We start from the raw sequence: 11,201 nt of genomic DNA, 5'->3' as shown, positions 1-11,201 counted from the left end.
TGAAATGCATGCAAAGAGCTCTGTCAGGACTGCCAGATGTGGTTTCCCCACCTGGCAGGACATGCAGAGCAGGATGCAGAGCAAACATCTTCCCTCTCTGCTTGTCCAGGCACAGCTCAGGTGTCCTCCAGCACGTGTTGGAGAGTGGGGTATGACTGACTGTCCTGTGGGGCAGCACAGTCACCTAACTGCCCATTGTTCCCTCTCTCTGTCCACCAAGAGGCCATTAAGTGCAGGAAATTTTCCAGTTTGACTGTGTTTGAGCAGCTCTGAGAGGACAGGGAGCTCATGGAAGAGCGGGTGGAACCAAAGCTCTTGTATTCCTGAAGCACAAGGGCTCCAAAGGGTTCCCTCTTGGACAGAGAGCCCCATGGAGGTGGCAGTACCCAGGTATCTCTTGTCACCACGTCACCAGTTGGGGACAGTGTGCTCACAGCTCTTGCAAACCAAGGTAACCAGAGATGTCTTGGCAAAATGAGCATTTCCTCATTCTGGTCACTGACAGAAATCGTCTACTTTCATCCCTCTGGAGTTCAATTCTTCTCTTGAGAAATTACCAATTTCTCTTGGTAATTCAGAAGACATGAAAATTCCACTTTTTTGAAAATTCCCCTACTGTACAGCATTGACTGCAGGAGGCCCCATTTTTGTGTGGAGCATTTGGGCGCCACCACAATCCAAATCACAAACAACATTTTTGTGTTTATCTTGTCTTCCCTTTGATCTTCCCCCCACTCTGATTGCTGATAGATTCAGCTAGCTTCGAAGCAAATATTTATTGCAGCTATGCGCTTCCATAAATAGAAATTGTATACTTTCAATCAGAACAACTTTTAATTTTTTTTTAAAGTGTGTATCTGGAAGCCAAAGGGAAGGAAATCACAACCTTCAGAAAGGCACAGGATGTAGGCATGTGCATGTGTCCCGTGTCTGCACTAGTGCCAAGCTGAGCACAAATACGACTGCTTCTCTCAGCAAACATCAGAGTCTTTAGACATTTAAACATTCAGCATGCAGAGGAAGAAAAGGCATGGCAGCTACCAGCTAACTGGGAGGTTTTGTTTTATTTCTCTCTCTGTTCCTCTTGAACGTACTTAGAGGGGATGGCTCAGAGGATTCAAACTTCCTTGCTTGCTCGTAGGGAAAAAAAAATCATCCCTGCGTGGGGAACCCAACTTCTCTACCCAAGTGGGAAGTCACAGATGTAACACATCAGTAGGTAAGAGAAATGCTCGCCTTGCCCCCACCCTGGCACATCAGAAGTGAAACCTAGGTCAAATCTTTTCATGTGCTGCTCATAGTTTCTTTAAAATAGTGTTTCCACTGATGCACACCAACGTGATGAACATTTTTTTCATGTATTATTAATGCGCTTCTTTGTACCATGTTCCAAAAAAAAAAAAAAAGTTTTGATTTATTCCACACCTTAAACCCAATGTGACAAACTAGCGAGATGGCAGCAGGCTGCCTCTTTCTTTCTCCAAGATTTGAAAACTGAACTTAAAAGTCTGGAATTATACTCAGATGCATTCCACTCTTGTAATATTAACATTTTTTTTATTACCTGAACTATTTTCCCTGTCTCCCTTGACTCCCACAGCAGGGACTCTCATATTATTTCCTGCAGTGTTCCACCCCCACTTTCAGAGACCTGGATTTGAGGAGCTGCCCTACCGTTTATCAAAGCTTTTCCCTTGGTCATCAGAGAGAGTCTTGTCTGGTTTGGGCTCTATGAAATTGTCTGCTTCTACTTTTTTCCTTGCTTTTTCTTCCTCTTCTTTGTATCGAGTTATCTGTTCACAGCTGAGTAATCTCAGTAGAACTGCGGGGATGGAGATCTTCTTGCCTCACGTCAAAGATACAGAACCTTTTTCAGCTGAGCCAGGGATTGGCAATACAGACAGGTATTTATAAGTGCTCACACAAAGTAGGCATGAGGTGTCCGCTGTGGCAATTCCTGTGCAATATTGTATTGATCATATATACCTCTGACCTCCTTTTCTGCCCTCTAACCGTACAGTTCACCTCCACCAAGACTAACTACTTTCAGTCTTCTTTACTGCTTGGTGCCTCTCAAGCAGCAACCATCTTTCTGGGAAAAACAAGAGAAAAGAAAACAAAACCTAAACAACACTCACACAAATCAGAAAAGGAAGGTCTTTGTTTCTTTTCTTTAAAATGTAGGATTTTCTCCCAAACCAGGGCTGTAAAATATATAATATCCATTCCTAGGTGAGCTGACATTTAAATCTCAGTAGATTGTGAAACATGTTAAATCATCACTATATTTATCCCACAGAGATTTGGGAAGCATCTCTTTGACAAGAGAGAAAAAAAATAATTTTTAAGCTTGAGGTAGGTTGTGAGATAATAGATTTGAAATTGCCAGTGTTGCTGTACAGAGAAAAATCACAGATCATTTCTCAGTGAAACCACTGCTACTAAATTTGTAGACAGAGTCCATCATCAGTAAATATTTTAAGGATATGGTATTAGTTTAGGTGATCCAACTGCAGAGCAGTGTGACATGACTCTAAGCAAATGTTTTGGTTGGACTTGCTTGGGGGCTAAATTCTTTGTGAGCTTTCAGCTCTCCTGTTGGTACTCTTTTTCTCACAATGCAAAGCCTTTCCCCTGCCTGTGCTTTATTTCTGAAGCTCTTTAAAAACATTTCTCCCTGCAAGCCTTTCTGTGGTGCAGGGAGTTCACACAGGTAGACATTTTTGGTTGTCCCTAATCTCTGTCCATTTGTGTGACAGTGCCCTGCATGGGAGCTTCTCAGAATAGAAATGAGTCTCTCCTTCCTGAGATTTTGGAAATCATCTAGCCCAAATCAGTATCTGTGATAAAGATGCTGACACCAGTGTTGTGGATGGCTATTATTTATTTATGTTCTTGTAACTGGGTAATGGAATGCTCTCACCTAATATTAATAGAAACATCCTTTTACACAAACAATGTGCATATATATGTGAGTACAGATAATGGGAACATTATAAATGTCACTAATCAGGTCCTCAAATATTTGCTTGAACAGAAATCTAAATCTACTTTTTCTGTATTTGTTTTTCCGTTATCTGGGGAAAGAAAATATTTTTTCCCCCCAAATACTATTGCCACGATCTCTCTTCTGCTGTGTTTCTGTGTTGTAGTGCTTTCTGAGCCTGGGCATTTTTGGGGAAGCTAATCACTTTCTGTGTCTACTCTAGGTGAAAACTGCAATTACAAAACACTGATGTTTGCTTGAGATCCTGAGATACAGGCAGAAAGCATATTTTGAATACTAAAGGGAATGCAAGGAAACAAAATCTCATGCTAAGGGTAATACTCAATCTGCTAACCCAACAGTGAAAAGGAAACCCACATGAACTATATATACCAAACTAAGGTTTACCAGCCTGGCTTAATGTACCCTTACCAGAGGGTTGTAGGACACTCTTTTACTAATGGTTACAGAACACAAAATCTGTAAGTTACTAGGGCATGTTTTGTAAACATAAAAAGTGAGCAAATCTGTAAAATAATTTATACATACTTTTTCCCCACTTCTTTTTTTCTGACAGTATAACTCTGCCCATACTGTGCTGAAAAAAGGGTTTTCACAGATTCGTGATGTTCACTTTTGAATCTATATTTATGAGTTTCCATGATGTTTCTGTAATAATAAGATTATTAACATCCTTTTTACTTAGTATGAGGCACTAAGGCAATCAATGCATGAAACTCACCCGCCTGTAACAGTGGCTGGTTCATTAGCCAGGGACTGCTCTGTAGACTGGGGTGAACATTAAGGAGTATGCATTTATTTTTAGCAGGCACTCGATATTCTGTGCAAATCCAGCACGAGAAGGGGGAGTGGAATTCTCATTGGCAAAGAATCCTTCCCAGAATGGCCTCATTCAAACACTTTATACCTTTTCTTTCTAGTCCTGCACCCTAAGGTGCTGGTGAAAAAGCAGGAAAAGCACAGAGAGGATTTTTTGGTGAAACTAGTCCTCTGTTTTGAGTGTGGTCCCCTGAGTGCAGTTCTACCAACAGCTGTGCCCATTTAATGCTTTGTCTAGTTCCCATTTTTGACAATTAGCTCATGAGAACATCAGGTTGGGCTCTTTCAAAAGCCTCACGTGGTCTTCAGACATACCTTGCTCGTGTTGAATTCTGCTCTGTCTTTAGTATCTCTTTTCCTTTCAAGTGAGGCAAGGTTAGATGGAGAAGCAGCTCCCAAAACCTGGATCTTGCACCCTTTTGAGAATCCCCAGCTTTGGGGACACCCTGATCCCTTGGTGGGCAGAGTGGCCTCATCATTGATGCATGGCCAAAAAGGCCCTGACTTCAGCACTCAAATCCCACCCTGTCCCTGTGCAGGGTGATCCACACCAATGGCACAGTGCTGAAAACAATGCTTTGACAAGGACATATTGAACATATTTCATTCTTAAGTTTTAATTAATCAGAATGGAAGTCTGCTTGCCCAACTGAAGAGCTTGCAACAGCATGTGAATGAGACAGCAATGGAAAATGCCATCATTAGGAGTATTTCCATAGTGTCTATGGCTTTCCATCAGCAGGCAGACATCCCAAAGCAATGCACATAGTATTTTCAAATTAATATAAAGTGTGTATGAGCGGCCTTTGTAAGTTTGCTGTATATTCAGAGGAAGCTCAAACTGAGGCTCTGACCTGAATTTGGAATTGAGTGGTCCTTTCAGTTAAGTAAAAGCTCATTTTTCATGACAAGAATCCATTTATTAGCTGAACCAAAAACCCCATAAGCAGACAGTTTTAGGATTTCAAAGCGCCTTCATACAGGTTCTAGGAAACAACTTGCAAAACATGCAGGAATTTATACAGAGATGTTTAATAAACCAAAGAGACACTTACAACAATGAACATCACTCAGTTTAGGTGATTAGTTCTTTACAGTCATTAGGATTGGAGACCAGAGTGTGTGGACTAGTCTCTTTTTATAGATGATTGATGGGATGAGAGAGATCAGAAACAATATTGTAGACAACAGATGAACAGAGAATATTAAAAAAGCAATGGGGGGAGGATTGAAGCCCTGCTGAAAGATTAAAGAATAGAAAGAAGTACAAATGAGCAAATCAATTATTGTGTGAAGATTTCTAGGATGTTGTTTAATTCATATTGGCCTGTTCTATATTTAGTTTCCTCACAGTTTCTTTTTTTATTGATGTTTCTTTTAGTTCCCTCTCTGGAATCTGATTCTAAGATGCATCATTGAATCATCCTTTGAGGGGAAACGTTACAAAATGAGACCCAATCTAGCAAACATTTTCTGACATGAGCCGTCTTGCCTTAACTAAGCAAAATTCAATGACGCTGTTTCAGAGTGTGAAAATCACTCAAAGAAGCAAAAAGTTTGTGAATATGGGCCATGGAGGGGGTACCTCTGCTTGGGGAGGGAAGGGCAGAGAAGGAAGGGGAAGGGGAAACTTCAGACATGCTTTTTCCTTCCTCTGGAATTTACTTGAGCACCCAGTATATGGGGCAGGTTGCTGGAAGGATGGACCCAAAGATGTACAGAGCAAAGGGGATTTATGGGCAGCATCTGTCTGTCAGACTCCCTTGCTGGATGTGATGTCAGGATCTGGGCAGCTCCCCTATGGGAACATCTGTTCAGGTGCAGCTTCAGAGGCCAAGGAAAATGGGTTTTCCAGTTTTTTCTCCTGCCTGAAGCCTCCTCTTCCAAAGCATCCTGTACATGGTGTGAAAGTTTCTTCTCTCAAGGGGATTTTTTGCTTCAGTTTTTGGGGTCCCACTCAGTTAGGTGCACAAGCAAGGGAGTCAGAGAGGAGAAACTTTTGTGCTAGGGGGGGCATCATAGTAAAGGGAAAGGGGAAATAAATACATGTTTAAAAAATCATGTACTATTTTAACAGACCACAGACTTTAAAATAATGTAACCACATTGCTTTGCTGTCTTCAACATGCCTCTAAAGAGCTGAGATCAGACTGTTCAGGAATCAGTTACACTTTGGTGCACATTTGCATTAAGTTTAACAATAAATTATTCAGTTTTGCTATGCCTAGCTTAGGAATGATTATAACATCACTGTAATTACTTTTAATGTAAACACTGATACATGCTGCCACCCATACCAGCACCTCCACATTCAAAATTTTCAGCAAAAGCTTAGGAGCCTGTCTAAACCTACTGTATGAAAAGTGCTGCTTTGCACACAAAATATCAACTTTTTCCCAAAAAGTTCTGTTTAACAACAGCCAAAAGGATTCACTGATATCCCTCTCATGAAGCATTTCATAGGCACATAGTGACTCTTGCCTCTTTTCTTCTTTCTGGGAGACTATGGTGCATCACAGGAAGATTGTCAACCAGGGTGTTCATGTTATTACCAAGGGCTAGGAAAGGAGGAAATTGACTGGTACTGTCATGAAACATGGTCATGGTAGGCTTATATAAAGGTTTCTTAACCTTAAAAATACTCAAATTTTGGTTTAGGACTCTGAAGCAAGAAAACCACGGTAACTTTCCAGTGAGATGATACAGTTGTTGGCTGTTAATGAGAGAAGCCTCACTGGACACTGTCTGCATTTCCCTCTATGAACCCCAGACTCTGATTTTTCATGGTGTTGGGTCTGTCCATTCCCAGTCTGGCCCTTTGAAGGTTGGGCTGGTGATGGGGGCACAGAGACCCTCTGGGCTGCAAATATCTTGCTACCATCACTTTCACCAGATCTTCTTCTTGGTACCTTCCATCAGTTTATCTTTAAAGCTTGCAAGGTTTGATTGCAATAAGAACAGAAGTTGGAGAGTGGAAAAGGGGAAAAAAAGAGATTTGGTAGCTTCTTAGTAAGAAAAAAGGCTGATTAAAGAGGAACAGAGGAAAGCAGACAAGCAGTGCTGAATGCAGTGAACTAGGGGGAAGAACAGTGGTTGAAGCTTTCAGAGGAAGGTAAGGATGAATTAAGTGGAAACAGGATACAAAATCCCTTAGGATCTGCTCACAGCTCCGGTGACACTTACAAACTATTAGCCCCACAGTTATCAGTCTGGTGCTCACATTTAGCATTGCTGCTGAAGAGACAATTTTCTCATCCCAGAAAGTCTGATAAAAACCATAATCAGTTTTACTTGTGGTTGCCACTGCTGCACGGAGAAAAGTGCAAACCATGCTGTGCTGCTTCTGTTACAAGTTTCAAAATCTTAAATTAAAAAAATACGTGTTTGACTCCAACTACGTGAAAAATGAGCTGCAATACTGGATCAGTGTCTACAGAAAAAACAGCTTTTCAGAAAGAAAATCCAGGTCAAAGTATAGATCTGAAACAAGGGAACAAAATGAAGATTTGTAACCTGGGGAAGCTGGACTTGAAATTAAATCAACATCTTTATGCTCAACAAAATTGGCCCTGCTTATCACACCAGGCCAGCCAAGTTGAACACAAAGAAAAGATAAACATGACATAAGGCTACTCAGGTCACCACCTCCACAAAGGAAAACAAGAAGCTGAGGCAGGGTCTACCACCATGTACATCTTTTCAGCTGGCCATTCAGATGAATAATTCTGTCAAAATGCAGCAATGACCATTAGACAATAAACAACAATTTAGAATCTGTTTTGTATACTTATTTCGTGTGCTGCACATGGAAATCTAAACACTTTAGGAGAATAAAATATTTGGATTGTTCCTACAGAAGTAATATTTATTGGCTCTGTCAGAACTACATAGCTGTGCTCATAATGCTTGTGCATTGTTGTACCTGAAGTTACTTGTCTCTGTTATTTCAGTCATTCAGACAATTCATTGAACAGCATACTAAATTATTCTGCCAAAGAATTCCCAGGTATTTAGTATGTATATTAATGTATGATCACCTGTTGGATTCTTTTCCTGAAAACAAGTGACGACTCAATGAAAAGTGTGTGGCTCCTCTTTAAAGTAACAACACTACAGCAAATGGGAGGAAAAAATAATTTTAAAAATTGCAGCAATTATTATTTAATGATGTATTTTGGAGGAGGAATGTCTTAGGGTTTTTTTAAACTCAAGTTTAAATTCCTAATTTCTGATTACCTCTAAATGCATGCAAAATAGCATGGGGGTCATATTTTATTTCATCTTTGTTTGGACAAGTTCCCTCAGATTAATGTTCCTACTCTCCACTTTGTCTGGAGAATGACCAGTGGGGCCTGTGGAGGAGGTGTTTGGTAACTGAAGCAGAGAGACTACACTAGCTCTACCTTTGCAGTCTAAAAATATCTCCGTTTTAGGATGGTTGGACAGGATTTGGCCCTTGGGATTTATAGCCTAGGCAGGTTAAGTGAGAGCTGTGCACATTAAATGCAGACTTTGAGGTAGGCCATCGCATCTTTCCTAAAATGATGTTACCCCACGGTCAGATTTTGTTTGTTTTTAATACTCTGTAAATTTACTACAGGGCCTTTGATGCATGTTTTTCAGCTTGAAAGCAAAACTGTCTTCCTTCATCCACCACTTTACAATTTTAATGCTTTTAGCAGGCAGCTCCAAGACACAGAAATGGGCTCAGAAAGTAGCACAGCTAACAAGAATATCTGGAGCTGTTCTAGGAAAAATATAAAAGAACACCCAAGAGGCCAGAAAAGGACAGAAATCTTTTGCCCAGGAGCCTGCCAATCTTTGACTGAGCACAGGGACAAAACTCCACTGTGGCAGGTTGTTCTTCAAGGGCTTGGTGGTGTTCATTCACCTTCAGAGGAAGAGTTTGGTACCAAATCAATGTCAGAGAGAGGCTGCTGGTCCTGGTGTGCATCACTGGGGTGGGATTGCCTCTCTCTCCAATCAACTGAGCTTCTTGCACCAGCCTTGAGCTTGCATACAGCCTTTGATGTGTTACTTCTGGGTTACAGCAGAGTGGACAAGGGAAAAGCCCTCTTACACATCCAACTGCTGCCTGCACTTATTCTGGCTTTTGTTTGTTTGATTGTCGTGAAATTTTTTACTGTGTTTTTGATCTGAGCCCAGGAATTGAAACCATCACTGGGAATGTGCTGTTAGAGAGAATTATGAAACAAAATGCAACCACAACACTTTAAATGTTGATTTAAGGGATGTCTAGACCTCATGCTGGCTTTCTGCACCAAGATGAACGTCTCATAGAGAATACCCCTCCTCCACTTTCCAGATTTTATATTAAATGTCAGCTCCCTATACTCTCTCAACACCAGTCTTTCTGTATAAAGAGGAATAATGGGCTTCTGCTTTCTCATTTTCATTTGCATTTTGAAAAGGGCTTGTATTTAATGGAAGTGGAGGGAACACTAAACAGGAAGCACAAACATGTGTAGGGCTTTTGATTTATTGGGTTAATTAAAGCAAGCCACAAAATGGTAGCAGTGGAAAAGACCAAAGTCAAAGAATCCATGCATATTCCATGACATTGCTGTTGACTCTCAAGAAAGATATCCTTACCCTTGAAGGGCCTGGCTTGTGCTCTTGTGGGCTGATGCCAGCAAGTATTTCTAGAACTTCTGCTTTTGTTAGTCACACAGTAGATGTTTTTATCTTGCTTTTATCTTTGGAGTTTTCTCTCTTCTCTCACAGCTGTGCTGATTTGTTTATTCTGGTGTTAATAACTAGATCTGCAGTTAGAGTGTCTAACAACATGATAATCCACACACACCAGGCACATTTAGGTAGATCCAGCACAGAATATTCATTTGTGTTGGAGGATGGAGAAGAGTTATCAGCCAGGAAGGGCTCAAAATGCTTTCCAAGATCAGAATTCAAGTGATCTGTACAGTGGCAGAAAAATATCCAAGGGTAATATTTTTTCAGTGGAAATTCCCATTTTAGGGGGAATAAAAAGGACAAAGTAATGTTTCTGCTGTTTGTTCTGGCAACCAGAGCTGCTCAAGCATTATAGAGTATAATGCTTAGTAGTAATACCAAATAAATCATTTGAGACTACAGTCTTTTAGGTTATTCTTTTCTTTCCTTTATAGCAGACATCACAGCTAGGACAGGGCACATCTTTTGCCTGGAGCTGCTCATTAATAGGAAAAAATAGTGAGCCAGAAGAGTTTATTATCTAAACAGACAGGACATAGTGAAAGTAGAGAAGTTACTACTCACACTCTTGTGAGTGGAATGAAGGAATATTGAGAATAAATTATTTGTTCAAGGCAGTATTGACAGCTATGCAGAAAACTCCCACCCCATCACAATTCTGATCCAGTACTTAAAATTTTTCTTTTCATCTATTTATTCTCAATTTTAAAGGATTTGATGGTTTTTAATCTATTTGTTTTGATCCATGTTTATTGTTTGAAGAACCTAAATTATCACAGAGAGATGCTTCGTGTCTGATGTACAAGTCATGATCACTAGTATGGGCTTGGAGGTGTAGGGAATGGTCCATTCCCAAAAAAAGAATGTCTGTACCTGACTCCTGCACCACCTTCGAAGCCTTTCGCCATGCACAGCCACATACTTTATGCACTCCTATGCCCTGAAAGGGTTTGCCATGAACAAGGAAAGCAAGATGGTGCATGTGGGATCACAACACTGAAATCAAAATGGTTCCAAAGCCTCTTTTCAGTTTCTTGAAGCTCCCTGCTGACAAAATATTTCCATATATAGGAAAGTGAAAGGACTTTCACTTGTTTAAACTTCTTGTATAAACTTCAGTCCATGTCCTAAAACCAGCAGAAGTTGCAGGAGGTTTTCCTTCTCATTGGGTCTGACAGGAGAACCATTTTACCACAGTCAGGGGACAGAATTAAATGGATATACTGGACATTCTCACTGGTCAAAATCCTTCTGTGAACAAAGAGGGACAAGCAGCCTTGTCTCTTGCATCTTATTGTGTTGATATTTGTGGCATAAAAAGACCATGAGCATTATGCTAGCTCTCTGCACATGGCAGATTTCACTCAGCAGCTTGAGAAGGTCAATTAAGTATTAAATAGCAGCCAGGAAAACAGGGTAAGATCACTTTGTGCCATGTAACATTTTTTTACATATCATGAGCTGTGCACAAGGGCATATCTAAATAAAATGCATAGGAAATGGCATCACACAAATATGATCTACATTTTTTCTTGATCAAAGAGGCTGAGGGAAAAAATAATTAAAAAGTAAAAGCCTTATGCAATGAGATTTAAAAGAAAACTTTGGAGGCTGACAAGACGCATCTGGCACAACTTCAAAGTCCATCAAAGTACATATAATC

Source organism: Lichenostomus cassidix, chromosome 6 (assembly GCF_008360975.1).
Source record: "Lichenostomus cassidix isolate B80296 chromosome 6, HeHo_3.0, whole genome shotgun sequence".
Lineage (NCBI taxonomy): Eukaryota > Metazoa > Chordata > Aves > Passeriformes > Meliphagidae > Lichenostomus > Lichenostomus cassidix.
The sequence above is the reverse complement of the archived record's forward strand: the minus strand, read 5'-3'. Positions refer to the sequence as shown.